This window comes from Salvelinus alpinus, chromosome 9, assembly GCF_045679555.1.
Source record: "Salvelinus alpinus chromosome 9, SLU_Salpinus.1, whole genome shotgun sequence".
Classification (NCBI taxonomy): domain Eukaryota; kingdom Metazoa; phylum Chordata; class Actinopteri; order Salmoniformes; family Salmonidae; genus Salvelinus; species Salvelinus alpinus.
The window spans coordinates 68583232-68604303 of NC_092094.1; the positions used below are offsets into that span (position 1 = coordinate 68583232).

The 21072-nt window shown below is 44.0% G+C and overlaps 1 long non-coding RNA gene across 3 annotated transcripts; it reads left to right on the forward strand.

The window, feature by feature from the left end:
- Positions 1 to 36: 36 nt before the first annotated feature.
- LOC139530517 (uncharacterized) lies at positions 37 to 20823 on the forward strand. Of its 3 annotated transcripts, none has more exons than XR_011666060.1 (4): positions 37 to 1142; positions 18597 to 18767; positions 18968 to 19109; positions 19372 to 20823. It is a non-coding gene; the product is annotated as an uncharacterized lncRNA (long non-coding RNA). The 3 variants fall into 3 exon arrangements; XR_011666059.1 differs by having other exon boundaries at positions 43 to 1142; positions 18597 to 18740; XR_011666061.1 differs by lacking the exon at positions 18597 to 18767 and having other exon boundaries at positions 48 to 1142.
- Positions 20824 to 21072: the final 249 nt, after the last annotated feature.

A 21072-nucleotide genomic window follows, 5' to 3' on the forward strand; every position in this document is an offset into this window, starting at 1 on the left:
TACTCTGGTGAAGCTCATGGGAAATAAAATAAATATAGTTTAAGTGAATTGGGAAGAGTAAGAATGAAAACTAAAGAAAGACTAAACGGTTGTTACCTGTGCTGACATGATAAAAAGTGGAGTAAACCGTACTTTTCGCGTTGTAGTTTATATGATAAGCTCATTGGAAGGGTAACAAATTTGGAGGCACCGCTGAGATGTATTTTCATGTGAGCACCGGCCCATATTCCTGGAACGGACAACGAGTGAGAGACATTGGGAGAGTAGCTAGCTAGCTAACGTTAGCAGGCTAACCACCTAACGGAGTGTAGCTATCTTGCCATTGCTTGCATTGTCGTTGTTGCCACGTGAGTAGGACAATATGAGTCGAGAGAGGGAAACGTTGTTGGATGAAATCGAACAGAGTTTATTGACTTTAACTGAGGACAATTTACGGCACCTGTGTGTAGTTGTGGAATAGGAGGTGTAGATGACTGAAGTAAAAGGAAAGAGCCATCGCGCTTTGTGGCGCAAATTGATGGAAGATTACTGTGAGAAGGAAGATTTAATGGAATCAGAGGATGAGGGAATGTCTTGCCTGCTTCAACTGAAAGACGCAATCAAAGGAATATCGGACTCTGAGGATACTGTGAAAGTCTGCCTTACAAATCCCAGCCAGTCGGCGCCAACAAGGCAAGTGGACAGCAATATGGAATGCCGCTTGGGTCTTTGCGTGTCAAAAAGATACGCGTCAAATAACACTCTTTGACACGTCAAATAAGCTTCTTTAGCAATCAGGATCTGAATATGACTCCAGGTCACACAATAATTTAACACGTTCATTAATTTTGTACGTAGTTATTGCACATTGATTACACTCTCACTCGTATTTCATATGCCACAAAGATTCACCGATACATATGCTATGAGTCAAAGATTTTGTCACTGATGATCACATTTGCTTAAAGGTCGTTTGGACTCCGCCCAAGTCTCAGGTAGTGATGATAGACGTTCACTCAACTTCTGTTCTTCCGAGGTAAAATTAGCTAGCTAGTTAACAATAGCAGCCCAATTTCTCGAAAATTGTAAATCTACCATCTCTGATTGCACACCAGACTGCTGCTCACGGACAGAAGAGATGGACTTCAACCATCAATAGCCAGGTAACGTTAACTTAATGTTAGCTAACGTTAGCTATCTAACGTAGGTGTTGAGAGAGTGAGTGGTGTAACGGCTGCTGTAAGAAATGCTGTCTTCATTGACCTTAACACATAGCTAAAGTACTGTTATAATGCCTTCCTTATTAAAGCAGACTTTGTTGCAAATATCTGGCTACACCCCACAGTTAAACACCATCTGCCCGTAACAGATACAAACCTCACTCCCCCACGCAGGGGAGGATGGCTGACTCAGACCTTTTATTACCACTGATAAGGGAGGCATGCCATTATACGAGCACGCACACGCACATGCACACACACACACACACACACACACACCCTTGTTTCAGGCTGGGTTTCCAAGAACAAAGAACAGTGCCAAGAACCAATGAGGCATTGACACCAGCGTGGAGGGAACGGGCCTCCACTTACAACGACCAATCAGGAGCACGAACTACCAGAATCTACCTACGTCATTCACTGTATAAAATGTACTGCACAATATGTTACGGGACTCGCTTCAGCTAGTTCCTTCTGAGCTAAATGAACGAGTCCGTGCACGCTTTGCTCAGATATCTTTACATCCGAATAAACTGTCTTATTATACCTTATCCACCTCGTCCAGCGTCTCAACTTGGTCTCATTTCTCTAGTAACGAATCATCAACAAAACTTGGTAGCAGAGGATGGTTTTCAACCTTTGAATTCGGTCTATAGAGAGTTGATGTGAGAAAAGAGAAGTTTGAGACAGATTCCAGAAGGACGGGTGACCTGTCCACAGGAGCCATTGGGGATTCAACTCACCCCAGGAAACTGATCAAAGAGCTCGACATTAAAAGGCAAGCAGAGCCTGTTAAATCAAAATCTGTATATTGTATTATAGCCAATATCTAAATTGAGATCAGGACTACTGGGGGTGAGTATGAATTTCTGTTAAATTTATGTGAAATTGTCCATAACTAAAGGCATTGTGTAAAGATATCTGAGTAATAAGAGGTCAAGATTCATATAGTCTGCAAATAGTTGAGTTTGATCAACTAGGTGTAACAGTGAGGAATCTAACCTGAAAAAGAATCATATAGCCTGGCAATAGTTGATATGTCTATCAACTAGGTGTAACAGTGAGGAATCTAACCTGAAAAAGATTCATATTGCCTGGCAATAGTTGATATGTCTATCAACTAGGTGTAACAGTGAGGAATCTAAATTTGAAAAAGGTTCATATAGCCTGGCAATGGTTGATGTGGCTATCAACTAGGTGTAACAGTGAGGAATCTAAATTTGAAAAAGGTTCATATAGCCTGGCAATGGTTGATGTGGCTATCAACTAGGTGTAACAGTGAGGAATCTAAATTTGAAAAAGGTTCATATAGTCGGGAAATAGTTGATGTGACTATCAACTAGGTGTAACAGTGAGGAATCTGATGATGTGATGAAATGAATGTGAAATGATGGAATGTAATATTGTGTGATATATTGTATTAGCAAACCCGGGACTAGTCGATAACTATTTTTCGACTAGGAGCATCGGTAAGAAGTCTAGCTTGGACTAGGAGTATAGGAATTAAACCTGAACTCTCCAAATTAATGTAACAGCTTGACCGTTTCACGAGACTGATTGTTACTAATTACTGGTATTCTACAGTAAGGCTGTGTTGAAGTGACCGCCGAGTCAAAAGTTTGGGCCGTTTTGCAGCCACCGTGCTGAGTGATGACTTGATTGTATTAAGCTGATTTTTCCCTCTTGTGCTGTTGGTTTTACCTTAAGGACTAGAATTAATCTGACAATTATTATAGAAGCGCTAGAATTTATTAATATATTGTCCCAAAAGGACACATTTGAAATACTTTGGGAAAGTATTTAATTAATTAGTTGAATATGTGATAATAATATTTTTTGAGAAAAAGAAGTCCTGGAATTAATTAAATAATTATTCTAGAAGCTCTTGAATTTACTAATATATTGTTCCAAAAGGATATAACTGAAATACTTTGGGAAGGTATTTAAATAATTCATTAATTATGGACAAATAAAACTTATTGAGAAAAATAAGTCCCATAATTAATTCAATAATTATCTCAGAAGCGCTCGAATTTATTAACATATTGTTCCAAAAGGATATTGCCGAAATACTTTGGGAAAGTATTTAATTAATTCGCCAAACATAAAGTAATAACAGTCTTTGTGTACGAGGGTGGGACACAAGAGATAAGTCTGTGTCGGCACCAAGAACACATCGCTGGTTTCGACCAGTGACGGGCTAAGTACACCAAGATAGTAAAAGACCCAGACACAGCTTAACGACAAAATGGCCACAACCACCGTCCCCAAACTCAAATTCAATACTAATGGGAAAAGGTACCTTTTGGTAATGGTAGACAGGTTTTCCAAATGGGTCGAGGCAATACCAACAGCACGTGAGGATGCCAGGTCAGTCATTGGGTGGCTGCAGACTGAACTCATACCAAGGTATTGAGCATAAGTTTGGGTCAGTGTACAGGCCCCAATCTCAAGGCCTCGTGAAACGCGCCAATCAAATGTATGTGCAGGTTCGAAGTTGACATGGGTCGAAGCCCTGCCTCTGGCGTTGATGGCCATGCTGATTATGTGAGAAAATTGACGGAAATTTCTGCAGCTCTCTCCACACAGATTCACAAGGTCCAAGAGGGGGAGCTGACGGGAGATCCGCCACCACTGAAGGTAAAAAATTGGTGACTGGGTGGGGGTTAAAGTCCACAAGAGAAAGTGGCTGGAACCCAGGTGGACTGGACAGTACGAAGTGAAGGAGATTACTTCACACTCAGTTCAGGTCAAAGGTAAATCAGGCGCACCTTGGCACCACCTTACACATTGCACTCCAGCTCCAATTCCTTCCAGAACACTGACACAAGTCAGAGCTGATTTAAGCGGCCTAAATTCGATTTTAAATGAAGACACTCCTGACTCAGGTGATGCGGCATCAAATTCCGCCTCCCCTGAAAAAGGAACCTCGCCCAGTTAGAGGGACATTTCTCCCTCCCTGGGCAAGGCTAGGGATATCTGGCCCCTTATTTGTGATATTCCTACTGATATTTGGGGTGTCCCTGGGCACTTTCACATGGTTAATAGAACAACTATAACCGGATCCCCATGGCACTTTATGATTGCATCCCTATGTATGTATTGTATCAGGCTTTTATGCAAGAAAAAGTAAGGACATGTATATAAATTACATAACCATATATACTTAAGTTACATATTAATCACATACTATAATCTTACATTATTTGTCACGGACACTCTAGTCCAACTAGGTAATAACAGATTAAAAAAAAAAATCAAAAATTATAAAACAAAACTTATAATAAGAAACTAATATGGCTCAAATTGAGAAGGTTGAATAGAGCTGGTGGAGAGCTGTGCAGAGAATGGACAGAAGATGGCAGTATTGCAGCACTCAACGGTCTCCCAGCCGACGGGGAGCCTGGTTGAATGCTGGTGACATAAAAAAAATAAAAAAAACTTAAAACCAATTCGAAGTAATTTTTAAAGGGACAGTACACGTTTATCACAGTTGTGTGAATGAGTTACATGAAACATCGGGGAAATTTCAAACGAATGAATAGGGTATTATCATAATTATTAGATTTTGTTTTTGTAGTAAATGTTTGGGTTAAGGGTTTCCGTGTTCCCAGAGATAAGATATCTTAAAGGAGTACACTTATATATATATTAGGAGGATTATTTTCTGAGTTTTATTTAGACAAGGGATTTTTTAAGATAAAGGGTTCTGTTAGTATGTCTAGACATGGTATGGAACACGAATGTAAGGAGGTGATGTAACCTTTTGACCTGTTTTCATTGCATTTTCCTGTGGTTTGATCACCCACGGGGGGATGTAGTGAGGATAATGAAATGGTGGTCATTTGGGATACTAATTTTGAGGTAAATTGATTATAATAGAGTTTATAACTCTTGACCATAATTGTAGTTTTAACCACAGAGGAGTCAGGTTTCTGTTTTTAAACATTGGCTATGACGGTTTTGAATGGGCTGTTATTGATTTGGTAATACAACAGAAAAAATCCCATTTGTCATCAATAATAAATGGGGGAAGATATGATACATTGAGGTTTGAACAGGAGATATTTTAAGCCTATAGGGCAGGAAAATACATAAGCATTTAAATATAAGAATATTTTACTAATCTTACCTAAGTCATTATTAAGAGTAGGTAAGGTTGATACCTGGCCAGAGCCAGGTATCAAACGGGGGAGGGGTACATTGTGGTCTAGGATAGGATGGGGCCTATTGGATAATAAACTAATTTAAAATTAAAAATTTCTAGCTAACAAATGGGTATAGAAGTTAAATATATAATCAGATAGAACAAATGAGAAACTGTTTGTTAGCCAAACCTGTATGTCCAGGATTTTATGCGTTACAGGTGAATTAAAGGAGAAGGTGATTCACTCGACCTGGGGGCATATCGCACTTGGAGGGTGAGACACACTGACACTGCCGAATGATTACAGAGTTAAGGAGAAGAACCGTTGCTAATAGAGCTCGGGGATCAACTCCTTAACCTGTTGGGGATGAGGGCGCTGTTGTGGCTATTTATGCTAATCGTGTAATTTTTTGAAACGGCTTCCCACAAAGTTCTTGATCGTACAATATGCATATTATTATTATTATTGGATAGAAAACAGTCTATAGTTTCTATAGGAGTTGAAATTTTGTCTCTAAGTGGAACAGAGCCCATTCTACAGCAATTTCCCTGACATGGAGTCAGATTCCAGAAATTTTGGCCACTGGTCTGGAGTCAGTTAAAAGGCCACTGTTATTGCTATGACTATACGGACACTGCTTACGTCTTCCCCTGGATGTCTTTACGTGATGACGATTTGAATCGTGTCGATTGCGCGTTCACAGGCACTATAAATTAAAAAACCCTGAGGCTAATCAGTCTTTCCTTGCTGCGTAACGCGCGTGCTGGACACCGACCCGCTCCTGTTCCAAGCGTTAGTTTAGCCTGTTATATTTCTCCGGTCATCTTTTCACTCGTTATAGGAGTTAAAAACATCATAAGGTAGTTAATTTAAAGCGTTTTATAGCAATTTATATCCGTTTAGTGCGATTTTGGGACATTTATTTTTGCAACGATGTGAAAAGTTGGGCACGCTTTTCAGTTCATCCCGAACGCAGTTGACATTTCCACATGGCAAGAGGACAGCTTTCCACCAAAAGACGATTTCTCCCAAGAAAGGATCCTTTGCCCAAGATACTGATGGAAGAACAGCTCAAGGTAGGACATTTTTATTATGATAAATCGTGTTTCTGTCGAAACATTTTAGTGGCTTCGGACGCCATGTTTTTTGACGTAGCATCGCTTGGCGCAAGCTGTATTGAAAAGTAAGGATAATTTAAAAAATGTAATTCCGCGATTGTATTAAGAATTAAATTGTCTATCAATCCCTGTCCACCCTATATTTTTTAGTCACGTTTATGAGTATTTATGTATAAGAGTAGATCACTGTCTAAGTGGCGCACAGACTTTTTCTGACCAGCTGAGCTACATTCCACATTGTCTAACCATGATTTTGGTGGCTAAATATAAACATTTTCGATCAAACTCTATATGGATTGTGTAATATGATGTTACAGGAGTGTCATCTGAAGAATTCTGAGAAGGTTAGTGAAAAAATTAATATATTTTGGCGATGTTTACTTTTATCGCTCACTTTGGCTAGAATCAATGCTGGGCTGCTATGTGCTATGTGCTATGCTAATATAACGATTTATTGTGTTTTCGCTGTAAGACACTTAGAAAATCTGAAATATTGTCTGTATTCACAGGATCTGTGTCTTTCGATTCGTGTATGCTGTGTATTTTTACGAAATGTTTGATGATTAGTAAGTAGGTAAACACGTTGCTCTAAGTAGTTTGTCTATTCCATTTGTGACGGTGGGTGCAATTGTAACCGATGCCATCTACCTGAAATATGCACTTTTTTCTAACAAAACCTATCCCATACCATAAATATGTTATCAGACTGTCATCTGATTAGTTTTTTTCTTGGTTAGGGGCTATAAATATCTTAGTTTAGCCGAATTGGTGATAGCTACTGGTGTTGGTGGACAAATAAAAGATGGTGGATTATGCTAATGTGTTTTTAGGTGCTAATGTGTACATCTTTACATATTGTGTCTTCCCTGTAAAACATTTAAAAAATCGGACATGTTGACTGGATTCACAAGATCTGCGTCTTTCATTAGCTGTATTGGACTTTAATGTGTGAAAGTTAAATATTAAAAAAAAATATTTTTTTTGAATTTCGCGGCACTGGTTTTTCAGTGGGGGTGGGGGGGGAGTGCCGCTAGCGCCACTCTCATCCTAGACAGGTTAACTTCTACCGAGTCAGAAACCCGGATCCGGGAGCACCCCCCACCCCCCACCAGTAAAAAAGCTGAATAGCATAGCTAGCATAGCGTCACAAGTAAATAGTAGCATCTAAATATCATTCAATCACAAGTCCAAGATACCAGATGAAAGATCCACTTCTTGTGAATCCAGCAATCATTTCTGATTTTTAAAATGTTTTACAGGGAAGACACAATATGTAAATCTATTAGCTAACCACGTTAGCAAAAGACACCATTTTTCTTTGTCCACCATTTTTTCTCTCCACCAGTAGCTATCACCAATTCGGCCAAATAAAGATATTGATAGCCACTAACCAAGAAAAAACCTCATCAGATGACAGTCTGATAACATATTTATTGTATAGGATAGTTTTTGTTAGAAAAATGTGCATATTTCAGGTAGAAATCATAGTTTACAATTGCACCCACCATCACAACTCGACTAGAATAAATACAGAGAGCAACGTGTATTACCAATTTACTCATCATAAAACATTTCATAAAAATAGACAAAGCATAGCAATGGAAAGACACAGATCTTGTGAATTCAGACAATATTTCAGATTTTCTAAGCGTTTTACAGCGAAAACACAATAAATCGTTATATTAGCATACCACATGTGCAAACGTTACCCCAGCATGAATCCAAGGCAAGGGGAGCGATAACGTTATGATCACCAAAATATATTAATTTTTTCACTAACCTTCTCAGAATTCTTCCGATGACACTCCTGTAACATCATATTACAACATACATATAGAGTTTGTTCGAAAATGTGCATATTTAGCCACAAAAAACCGTGGTTATACAATGAGAATAGTAGCAAAACTGGCCTGAAAATGTCGGGCGCTATATTTGAGAGTGATCTAGTCTAATCGATAGCTAATCATAAACTTGACTAAAAAATACAGGGTTGACAGGAATCGAAAGACAAATTAGTTCTTAATGCAATCGCTGACTTACATTTCTAAAATTATCCTTACTGTGCAATACCGGGTCCGCCAAGCGAAGCTACACATAACAAAATGGCGATATATGCGTTTAAAATTTTTCAACAGAACAGCGATTTATCATCATAAATAGTTCTTACTGTGAGCTGTTCTTCCATCAGTATCTTGGGCAATGTATCCTTTCTTGGGTCTAATCTTCTTTTGGTCGAAAGATGTCCTCTTGTCCGTCGAAATGCCCACTAACGTTCGACCGGGACCCCGAAACGTGCCCGGCGCTTCAAAGAGCATCACAAAGCAATGCCTCAAAATCGCACTAAACGGATATAAATTGCTATAAAACGGTTTAAATTAACTACCTTATGATGTTTTTAACACCTATAACGAGTAAAAACATGACCGGCGATATATGAGTGGCTAAACCAACGCTTGGAAAGAGAGAGAGTCCGACGTCCATCTTGCGTCAGGCGCAGCAGGAAAAGAACGGTACATCCGGTCTTTCGCGTTTTATACTGGCCCTGATTGCGCAATCGACTCCATTCAAATTGTCACCTCTTACTGACATCTAGAGGAAGGCATGGGCAGTGTTTGTATCCTCATAGGATTTACAGGGACTTTAAAACTGACCTGGGACCAGAGGCCAAAATTTCTGAAATCTCACTCCATATCTGTAACGGTCCTGACCTGTTTTATGTTGTTTTTGTATGTGTTTATGGTCAGGGCGTGTGTTTTGGGTGGGCAGTCTATGTTTTGTATTTCTAGGTTGGTTTTTGTGTTCGGCCTGGTATGATTCTCAATTAGAGACAGGTGTGTATCGTTTGTCTCTAATTGAGAGTCATACTAAGGCAGCCAGGGTTTCACTGGGGTTTTGTGGGTGTTTGTTCCTGTGTCCACACATGGACGGTTGAAGGTTAGTCACGTTTGTTGTTTTGTAGTTTTGTAGTGTCTTGTTTGCTGTTTTCATTAAAAGATGGCTTATTTCCCTCAATCCGCATCTTGGTCCTATCCATGCTCCTCCTCGTCTAAGGGGGAGAACAACAATGCCTGCCTTTACAGAAACACCCACCACAACAGGACCAAGCGGATTGAGGAGAGAGAAAAGGAACTAAAGCACTGGACACAGGAGGAATGGTCTTGGGAGATCATGGACGGAAAGGGACCCTGGGGAAGGGTTGGAGAGAATCGCCGCTCTCGGGAGGAGAGGGAGGCAGCCACAGCCCAGGAGCGCTGGTATGAGGAGGCAGCACATAGGAGAGGCCGGAAGCCCGAGAGGCTCACCCAAAAATTTCTTGGGGGGGGGCTAAAGGGGAGTGTGGCGAAGCCGGGTTGGATACCTGAGCCAACTCCCCGGGCTTGCCGTGGAGTAAGAGGGCGTCGTACTGGTCAGACACCGTGTTATGCGGTAAAGCGCACGGTGTCCCCAGTACGCGTGCTTAGCCCAGTGCGGGCTATTCCACCTTGCCGCACTGGGAGGGCTAGGTTGGGCATCGAGCCGAGTGCCATGAAGCCGGCCCAACGTATCTGGTCTCCAGTACGTCTCCTCGGGCCGGCGTACATGGCACCAGCCTTACAGGTGGTGTCCCCGGTTCGCCTGCATAGCCCAGTGCGGGCTATTCCACCTCGCCGCACTGGCAGGGCTACGGGGACCATTCAACCTGGTAGGGTTGGGGAGGCTCGGTGCTCAAGAGCACGTGTCCTCCTTCACGGTCCGGTATATCCGGCGCCACCTTCCCACCCCAACTCAGTACCACCAGTGCCTACACCACGCACCAGGCTTCCAGTGCATCTCCAGAGCCCTGTTCCTCTTCCACGCACTCTCCCTATGGTGCGTGTCTCCAGCCCGGTACCTCCAGTTCCGGTACCACGCACCAGGCCTAGAGTGCGCCACGAGAGTCCAGTGTGCCCAGTTCCTGTTCCCCGCACTCGCCCTGAGGTGCGTGCCCTCAGCCCGGTACCTCCAGTTCCGGTACCACGCACCAGGCCTATAGTGCGTCTCAGCCGGCCAGAGTCTGCCGTCTGCCTAGCGCCAGAGCCGTCCTGCCATGACCAGCCAGAGCCGTCCTGCCATGACCAGCCAGAGCCGTCCTGCCATGACCAGCCAGAGCCGTCCTGCCATGACCAGCCAGAGCCGTCCTGCCATGACCAGCCAGAGCCGTCCTGCCATGACCTGCCAGAGCCGTCCTGCCATGACCTGCCAGAGCCGTCCTGCCATGACCTGCCAGAGCCGTCCTGCCATGACCTGCCAGAGCCGTCCAGCCAGGACCTGCCAGAGCCGTCCAGCCAGGACCTGCCAGAGCCGTCCAGCCAGGACCTGCCAGAGCCGTCCAGCCAGGACCTGCCAGAGCCGGCCAGCCAGGACCTGCCAGAGCCGTCCAGCCAGGACCTGCCAGAGCCGTCCAGCCAGGACCTGCCGGAGTCCCTCAGCCCGGACCTGCCGGAGTCCCTCAGCCCGGACCTGCCGGAGTCCCTCAGCCCGGACCTGCCGGAGTCCCTACGCCCGGACCTGCCGGAGTCCCTACGCCCGGACCTGCCGGAGTCCCTACGCCCGGACCTGCCGGAGTCCCTCAACCAGGACCTGCCTGAGTCCCTCAGCCAGGACCTGCCGGAGTCCCTCAGCCAGGACCTGCCGGAGTCCCTCAGCCAGGACCTGCCGGAGTCCCTCAGCCAGGACCTGCCGGAGTCCCTCAGCCAGGACCTGCCGGAGTCCCTCAGCCAGGACCTGCCGGAGTCCCTCAGCCAGGACCTGCCGGAGTCCCTCAGCCAGGACCTGCCGCCCCTTATCCCGGTGCTGCCCCTTATCCCGGTGCTGCCCCTTGTCCCGGTGCTGGTCCTTATCCCGGTGCTGCCCCTTGTCCCGGTGCTGCCCCTTGTCCCGGTGCTGCCCCTTGTCCCGGTGCTGCCCCTTGTCCCGGTGCTGCCCCTTGTCCCGGTGCTGCCCCTTCTCCCGGTGCTGGCCGTTCATTTAGGGGATGTTAGTTTTAGGGTGGTCATTGGGAGGGGAAGACAGAAGCGGGGAGTGACTATGGTGGTGTGGGGACAGCGTCCAGAGCCTGAGCCACCACCGTGGTCAACTGCCCACCCAGACCCTCCCCTGGACTTTGTGCTGGTGCGCCCGGCGTTCGCACCTTGAGGGGGGGGTTCTGTAACGGTCCTGACCTGTTTTATGTTGTTTTTGTATGTGTTTATGGTCAGGGCGTGTGTTTTGGGTGGGCAGTCTATGTTTTGTATTTCTAGGTTGGTTTTTGTGTTCGGCCTGGTATGATTCTCAATTAGAGACAGGTGTGTATCGTTTGTCTCTAATTGAGAGTCATACTAAGGCAGCCAGGGTTTCACTGGGGTTTTGTGGGTGTTTGTTCCTGTGTCCACACATGGACGGTTGAAGGTTAGTCACGTTTGTTGTTTTGTAGTTTTGTAGTGTCTTGTTTGCTGTTTTCATTAAAAGATGGCTTATTTCCCTCAATCCGCATCTTGGTCCTATCCATGCTCCTCCTCGTCTAAGGGGGAGAACAACAATGACTGCCTTTACAATATCAGGAAAAGTGCTGTAGAATGAGTTCTGTTTCACTCAGAGACATAATTCAAACGGCTATAGAAACTAGAGAGTGTTTTCTATCCAATAATAACTATAATATGCATATTGTACGAGCAAGAATTGAGTATGAGGCAGTTGAATCTGGAGACGATAAATGCTAACGTTGAAACAGCACCCCCTATATTGAGAAAAGGTTAATGAAGAATCCCTGACCCCGACCTCTCAACACTGTGTACGTTCATAGAAGTGAAAGTGTTGCTTGATCTCTGGCTGATGATGTGTTCTCTGGGAGAGGGTGGGGTTTTTACAGGACTGCTTGTAGTCCTGAGCTGTCTGATTAGGATACGATGGGGATGTTACCATCACAGTGCTGCCAGAACCACCACCAGTTCCAACGGACCAGGGTTCAGCCGGCCTCCTCCACCACTTCAAGACCAAGTCCCACGCCATCACCTAAGCTCTCCAATCTGGTACAGGTAATAAATGTAAAAGACATCTCAGATAGTGACCAATTGGGGACTGAAACTGGTTATGAGGAAAGGGAGAATATGTGGTTGGCCTAGATGAGATACACAGCCAAAACACTTAATAGAAAGGACTGTGTCGTATGTGGACATGCCAGACCTATTCTGTCTGCTCACCCATTTGCCCTAAGCAATGGGAAAGGTTGGATGTGCATATTGGAAAGTTTCTATTATAATAAGCCAAATTCAACCCTGTGTAAAACTCTGAGTCTTGTGTTCCCAGAAGTCCCTCCCACAAGACACCATGGGGGGTTAAGGCATATGGGGGATATTACAGCTGTATCACTGGTACAGGTAGAGGTATAGACTATGGGAGGCTCCCTACTACTGCCTGCATCACTAATGTCACTATTAACTAGAGGTGTTGCTGATGTATGGTGGATGTGTGGACCTGCCAGGCGGTTGACCCCACATTTTGAAAGGAGATTGTCAGGGCACATGTGTTTTGGCCAGTCTGATAACACCATTGACTATTATTGAGGTTGCAGCTAACCACCTCCTGGGATCTGCACATGACACAAATGCTCGGGACCAACCCAGGAGACGGCAGAAACGTGACGCTCCTTGGTCCGAGAGTACAGATAACATCCACACCAACCTGTTGGGGTCCCAATAGGGGTCCCCCACGAATTCCAGACATTAAACAGGAATGATGGCCTGTGGCATTTATTGCCCATTATTGGCCCAGCTATTGTTGATGCTAAGCAGAATGCCTGGATCAATTATATCTACTATAATCAACAATGATTAGTTAACTACACCCACACAGCACTTACGGGGATGGCTGAACAATTGGATGCTACCTCTCAAACCAGTAGACAAAATAGACTAGCACTGGACATGATTCTGGCCAACCAGGGAGGTGTATGTAAAATGATTGGAGAACAGTGTTGCAAGTTTGTCCCTAACAATACTAGTCCGGATGGGAGCATTTCAAAAGCTCTGAGTGGGTTGGCAAGGTTATCGGTGGAGATGAAGGGTCTTGCAGGTGTGGAGGAGAGTGGACTGTTCCCCTGGCTGGGTGTTTGGTTTGGTAAGTACACTGCAATGATGGTTACTGGATTTCTGACTCTAGTTGTTGTTTTTCTTATGCTCATGTGCTGTGCTGCCTGTATCATACCTTGTTTGAAGAAGTCTGTTACAGATGTGGCAAGGACCTCTGGTATGATGCCGTTGCTTGATGCTCCAGTTGGAGAGGCTGATACGGAATCAAGCTTTCGCAGGAGAGTGGGCCTGACAGAGGAGGACCCTTGGTTTGCTGTAGTTGAGGTTGTCGAATGAATAAAAAGTGATGTTTGTCCTCCCTGTTGTGAAGGTTTGAAGTTCCGGTGGCGACGAGCCCACCTGGTACAGGTTGTATAGAGGGATGGACCTGAGGGTTTAACATTTTCTCGTTTTTTGGTTAATAATGTGTGATTTTGGACTCAACAAGACTTCGAGGCGGTCCATGGCCAATTGGCAGCTACAGTGGGGAGAACAAGTATTTGATACACTGCCGATATTGCAGGTTTTCCTACTTACAAAGTATGTAGAGGTCTGTAATTTTTATCATAGGTACACTTCAACTATGAGAGACGGAATCTAAAACAAAAATCCAGAAAATCACATTGTATGATTTTTAAGTAATTAATTTGCATTTTATTGCATGACATAAGTATTTGATACATCAGAAAAGCAGAACTTAATATTTGGTACAGAAACCTTTGTTTGCAATTACAGAGATCATACGTTTCCTGTAGTTCTTGACTAGGTTTGCACACACTGCAGCAGGGATTTTGGCCCACTCCTCCCTACAGATCTTCTCCAGATCCTTCAGGTTTCGGGGCTGTCGCTGGGCAATACGGACTTTCGGCCCCCTCCAATGATTTTCTATTGGGTTCAGGTCTGGAGACTGGCTAGGCCACTCCAGGACCTTGAGATGCTTCTTACGGAGCCACTCCTTAGTTGCCCTGGCTGTGTGTTTCGGGTCGTTGTCATGCTGGAAGACCCAGCCACGACCCATCTTCAATGCTCTTACTGAGGGAAGGAGGTTGTTGGTCAAGATCTCGCGATACATGGCCCCATCCATCCTCCCTTCAATACGGTGCAGTCGTCCTGTCCCCTTTGCAGAAAAGCATCCCCAAAGAATGATGTTTCCACCTCCATGCTTCACGGTTGGGATGGTGTTCTTGGGGTTGTACTCATCCTTCTATTCCTCCAAACACGGCGAGTGGAGTTTAGAGCAAAAAGCTCTATTTTTGTCTCATCAGACCACATGACCTTCTCCCATTCCTCCTCTGGATCATCCAGATGGTCATTGGCAAACTTCAGACGGGCCTGGACATGCGCTGGCTTGAGCAGGGGGACCTTGCGTGCGCTGCAGGATTTTAATCCATGACGGCGTAGTGTGTTACTAATGGTTTTCTTTGAGACTGTGGTCCCAGCTCTCTTCAGGTCATTGACCAGGTCCTGCCGTGTAGTTCTGGGCTGATCCCTCACCTTCCTCATGATCATTGATGCCCCACGAGGTGAAATCTTGCATGGAGCCCCAGACCGAGGGTGATTGACCGTCATCTTGAACTTCTTCCATTTTCTAATAATTGCGCCAACAGTTGTTTCCTTCTCACCAAGCTGCTTGCCTATTGTCCTGTAGCCCATCCCAGCCTTGTGCAGGTCTACAATTTTATCCCTGATGTCCTTACACAGCTCTCTGGTCTTGGCCATTGTGGAGAGGTTGGAATCTGTTTGATTGAGTGTGTGGACAGGTGTCTTTTATACAGGTAACGAGTTCAAACAGGTGCAGTTAATACAGGTAATGAGTGGAGAACAGGAGGGCTTCTTAAAGAAAAACTAACAGGTCTGTGAGAGCCGGAATTCTTACTGGTTGGTAGGTGATCAAATACTTATGTCATGCAATAAAATGCAAATTAATTATTTAAAAATCATACAATGTGATTTTCTGGATTTTTGTTTTAGATTCCGTCTCTCACAGTTGAAGTGTACCTATGATAAAAATTACAGACCTCTACATGCTTTGTAAGTAGGAAAGCCTGCAAAATCGGCAGTGTATCAAATACTTGTTCTCCCCACTGTATGTCATGCAATAAAATGCTAATTAATTACTTAAAAATCATACAATGTGATTTTCTGGATTTTTGTTTTAGATTCCGTCTCTCACAGTTGAAGTGTACCTATGATAAAAATTACAGACCTCTACATGCTTTGTAAGTAGGAAAACCTGCAAAATCGGCAGTGTATCAAATACTTGTTCTCCCCACTGTACATCCCTGATGGCATTTCAGAATAGAATCGTGGTAGATATGTTGTTGGCTGAACGCGGAGGTGTTTGTGCCATGTTTGGGGAGCAATGTTGTACTTTCATTCCCAATAATACAGCGAATGATGGTAGTCTTACCGTCGCCCTAGAGGGTCTTCGCACGCTTAATGAGAAGATGAAACAACACTCCGGAGTTGACACTTCTATGTGGGACTCCTGGATGGATGCGTTTGGTAACTACAAGACCCTGATCTCCTCTGTACTAGTGTCCGTTGCTGTTTTTGTGGCTATCCTAACCCTTTGTGGTTGCTGTTGCATTCCATGCGCTCGCACTCTGATTACTAGAGTCATTACCTCTGCTATTGACCCAAAGCAGGTCGATAGGGGTCAGATGTACCCACTCCTTGCTATTGAGGAAGCCGAGCCTGAGTATCAATTTGATGACTAGTGATGGCTAGATGTTTTACTATTGTCACGTCTCTGGTGAGACGTGAAGAGGGGGAATTAAAAATTTGTCTACTGACAAATTTTCCCCGGTTTGCATTACTATGTTTTACTATTGTCACGTCTCTGGTGAGACGTGAAGAGGGGGAATCAAAAATTTGTCTACTGACAAATTTTCCCCGGTTTGCATTACTATGTTTTACTATTGTCACGTCTCTGGTGAGACGTGAAGAGGGGGAATACATTTTTTTGTCTACTGACAAATTTTACTGTGGTCACGTCTTTTAAGACGTGAAGAGGGGGATTTGTAAGAAATGCTGTCTTCATTGACCTTAACACATAGCTAAAGTACTGTTATAATGCCTTCCTTATTAACTTCTCACGAGTCAGCAACCCTGATCCGGTAGCACCCCCCAACTCACCCCACTGATTAGCACAGCTAGCATAGCGTCACAAGTAACTTGTAGCATCTAAATATCATTAAATCACAAGTCCAAGACACCAGATGAAAGATACAGGTCTTGTGAATAAAGCCACCATTTCAGATTTTTAAAATGTTTTACAGGGAAGACAGAATATGTAAATCTATTAGCTAACCACGTTAGCGGAGGACACGATATTTTTACCAGGCAGATTCGGCTAGGCGCCCACGTCCAGTTCACATGCACAACAGATATGATATAAAATCGTAAATTGGGTCTTACTATGGCTGATCTTTCATCAGAATGTTGATCAAAGTGTCCTTTGTCAAGATGAGTCGTTGGTTCCGTTCAGAAATGTTCCTTTCTCACTCCATTTAGCACAGGTACCGGTCGAGTGGCACGTATTTCTCAAACGATACTAAAATCTAACAACTGAACACCGCAAAACTCCCTAAAAAAATCAAATAATCTGATTAAACTATATTGAAAAAACATACATTACGATGATCTGGTCACATGTATCAAACAAACTTCGACACGGAGATAATAATGGCCGCACAACACAAGAAAAACGTAGCTCAAATTCCATCCAATCGAGAACCGGAAGTTGTCGGTCATGCCAAAGATTTTGCTCTCATTTCACGTCAGTCCCAGATAGACAAGAAATTTTTCCTCTGACGTCCTCTAGACACCCAGAGGAAGGCCAGTGAGTTGTGTTTCGGGTCATAGGAGGCATGACCATATATAGGCAGAGCTTTGAAGCCAGCACAAAACATCTTGATTTTATGTTCTTGGTCATGGAAAGTGCTGTGAAATGACTTCTGTATCACTCAGAGACGAAATTGAAACGGATTTAGAAACTAGAGATTGTCTTCTTTCCAATGGTATGATTCATATGCATATAGTAAGAGCAATGATTGAATAAGAGGCAGTTTAATCTGTAGAGCAAATTATGCTAATGCAAAAATATTACACCCTGTATTCTCAAGAGGTTAAAGCAGACTTTGTTGCAAATATCTGGCTACACCCCACAGTTAAACACCATCTGCCCGTAACAGATACAAACCTCACTCCCCCACGCAGGGGAGGATGGCTGACTCAGACCTTTTATTACCACTGATAAGGGAGGCATGCCATTATACGAGCACGCACACGCACATGCACACACACACACACACACACACACCCTTGTTTCAGGCTGGGTTTCCAAGAACAAAGAACAGTGCCAAGAACCAATGAGGCATTGACACCAGCGTGGAGGGAACGGGCCTCCACTTACAACGGCCAATCAGGAGCACGAACTACCAGAATCTACCTACGTCATTCACTGTATAAAATGTACTGCACAATATGTTACGGGACTCGCTTCAGCTAGTTCCTTCTGAGCTAAATGAACGAGTCCGTGCACGCTTTGCTCAGATATCTTTACATCCGAATAAACTGTCTTATTATACCTTATCCACCTCTTCCAGCGTCTCAACTTGGTCTCATTTCTCTAGTAACGAATCATCAACACTGCAAAAAAAGTAACTACATAATATAACACTAACGTTACCGAACTACCAACGGCGTTAGCTAGCTAACGTTAAATACGTTAAATCTGCCTGCCATTGATATTTAACTGTACTCAAGATAGCTAGCTAAAGTTAATTGTTCATAATCTAACGTTAATTATGGAATCTATAAAACGTTAACTAGTTACTGCTGCACAGTAACGTTAGCTAGCTAGCGATGTTGAATGAAGATACTTTTTTTGAGCTAGTTTGTAACTAAAGTACGTTAGTTAAAACTGCATCGCCTGTCAATGCACGGTTGTCTTCATAGGTCGGAGGCTCAGAGTTGGCACAGTTTAGACAAGAGAACACTTTAGGGGAACTACATGCAGATAAAATGTCACTGGACCCGTCGGGTCTGCGGTCTATTTTTCAGGCTAGAGACCATGTTGCGGAGCCTTCGGTGGGCAAGTGGTCATTTGATTGATGAAGAGATGGCCAGCAATCAAATTGCTGTTGCCGAGGAGTTCCTACAAGAGGCAAATGACACCCAACAACGGGAACCTTACGAAAATGCCAAGTTGTTATATTTATATCATTTTTTTTGGTATGGCATGTGTGGCAAAGGCTGAGATTGTATCATTTTACTTGTCCTGTGTTAAGTCTCCTGTGTCAAGTCAATCAATGAAAAAACATTTGGTTGGCCTATAATGTTGTTCCTATATTCTATATGGTGATCTTATAGTCTTTTAACCTAAAGTTTTTAGGAGTGTATTTTGTAATTATCTATTGTATTTTTTATTTCAGTGTCCTGTCAAGCGCCTTTGGAGGGGAGGCGGTATCACATCACCAAGGAGCAGCTTGAGTTCCTCATAGATTGTCATATGACCATCAGAGAAATGGCAGATGTTCTCAATGTGTCGCACTCTGTGGTCAAGTTGCGCATGAGGTAAGTTACTGTAATCTAATAAAGCAATTGTAACACAAGAGGGAGATCTCTACATCCCCTCTAGATTTGATCACATTCCTGATTGATGTATCTTTTTGTGTTATTTTTGTATTTAGTCATTTTCAGCTTTTCAGGTCCTACTCACTGTTGTCAGATGCTCAGCTGGATGAGAGGATCAAAGAGCTGATATCAATAAAAACAGAATGGCATCACTATAAGAGAAAAAATGGTTTTGTAAAAAAAAATGCATCTTGTTTTTTAGGTGTAGAATTGTTATCCATGGTGCTGTGGATGGTTACAGCAGACTTGTTGTGTTTCTGAAGGCCTCTGACAACAACAGGACCGCCACAGTCATGGAGTCATTCGAAGCAGCCATCACCAGCTACGGAGTACCATCCCAGGTGAGATGTGACCGGGTGGTGAAAACAACTGCATCTGTGCCTTCATGGAGCAGTTCAGGGGTGGTGAGAGGGGAAGTGCCCTCAGAGGAAGGAGCACTCACAACCAGAGGATAGAGCGGCTGTGGGGGGACGTCTGGCATGGAGTCTCCAACGTTTACCATGACCTGTTCACCTTCTTGGAGACGGAGCAGATCATCGACATCAACAATGAGGTGCACCTGTGGGCACTGCACTTTGTGTTCCTGCCACGGGTGAACAGAGATCTTGCTGTGTTTGCCAGTCAGTGGAACCACCATGGGCTGAGGACTGTCTCGGGTTCCCTGGCAATGCAGAGGGCCAATCTGACAGCAGTAAGGGATTTGTTCGCCCCAAATTCAACCACCATCAGCTCTCAAGCCACCACCTCAGTTCCTCCAACCACCACCTCAGCTCCTCCAACCACCACCTCAGCTCCTCCAACCACCACCTCAGCTCCTCCAACCACCACCTCTGCTCCTCCAACCACCACCTCAGCTCCTCCAACCACCACCTCAGCTCCCACAACCACTGGCGCCGCAGCTCTTTATTGGTCGTAATGGCTGATTGTGCCACAAATCCAGTTCACCATCATCACACACAGATGGAACTGTTGCGGACAATAATTCCATTGGAAGGCCCCAGAGGCAGCCTGGGAGTTGACAATCTACAGAGGGTTATGGCAGTTATATCTTCAGCGCCACTCGTTCCTACTTCAACCTGACTTACTACATACACCCCTGATACTCCCCTACTGGGATGAGGGATTCGACACTATATATCTTCAGCGCCACTCGTTCCTACTTCAACCTGACTTACTACATACACCCCTGATACTCCCCTACTGGGATGAGGGATTCGACACTATATATCTTCAGCGCCACTCGTTCCTACTTCAACCTGACTTACTACATACTTAACAAAAGTTAAGTACCTCCCCACTCCATACGATTCTGTTTGGTTATATTTGGAGAGTCAGATACTGTTAAGATATACGGCTGATGGTTATTGTATTTTGCTCTATTGCGCTTTAGCACAGCATTCCATCTGCTGACACATTATTTGTCTTCCACTCAGTACAACACGACCCAGGAGAGGCCTACTTCAAGCACTGGTTTGGAGCCTTCAGAGCGTGCCTGCTGTGGGAGGACAACAGAACATTCCGAATGGACATTATTAAAACAGAACATACATTTTTTGTAATGCCCAATCGGGACTTTTATAACTTGTTAAAATAAATAATTGTGTGGAGAACGCCCTATAGTTAAAAAAATAAACTATGAAGATAGTGGTTTGAACTCGTTACATTTTCTATAATTGTGATTAACAGCAACCTATTACAGTTAATAACATAACATTGTTGACACATTGTGACAGCTCAAATGATGTGGTTGAAGATGGACTAGTGCAGGGCTCCTAACCTTGTTCCTGGAGAGCTACTGTCTTGTTGGTTCACTTTGACCCTAATCTAGTGCACCTGATTTGAATAATTACCTGCTTAATAAGTTAATGAGGTTCGTTAAAACTGAGGTTGGATTGAAAACCTA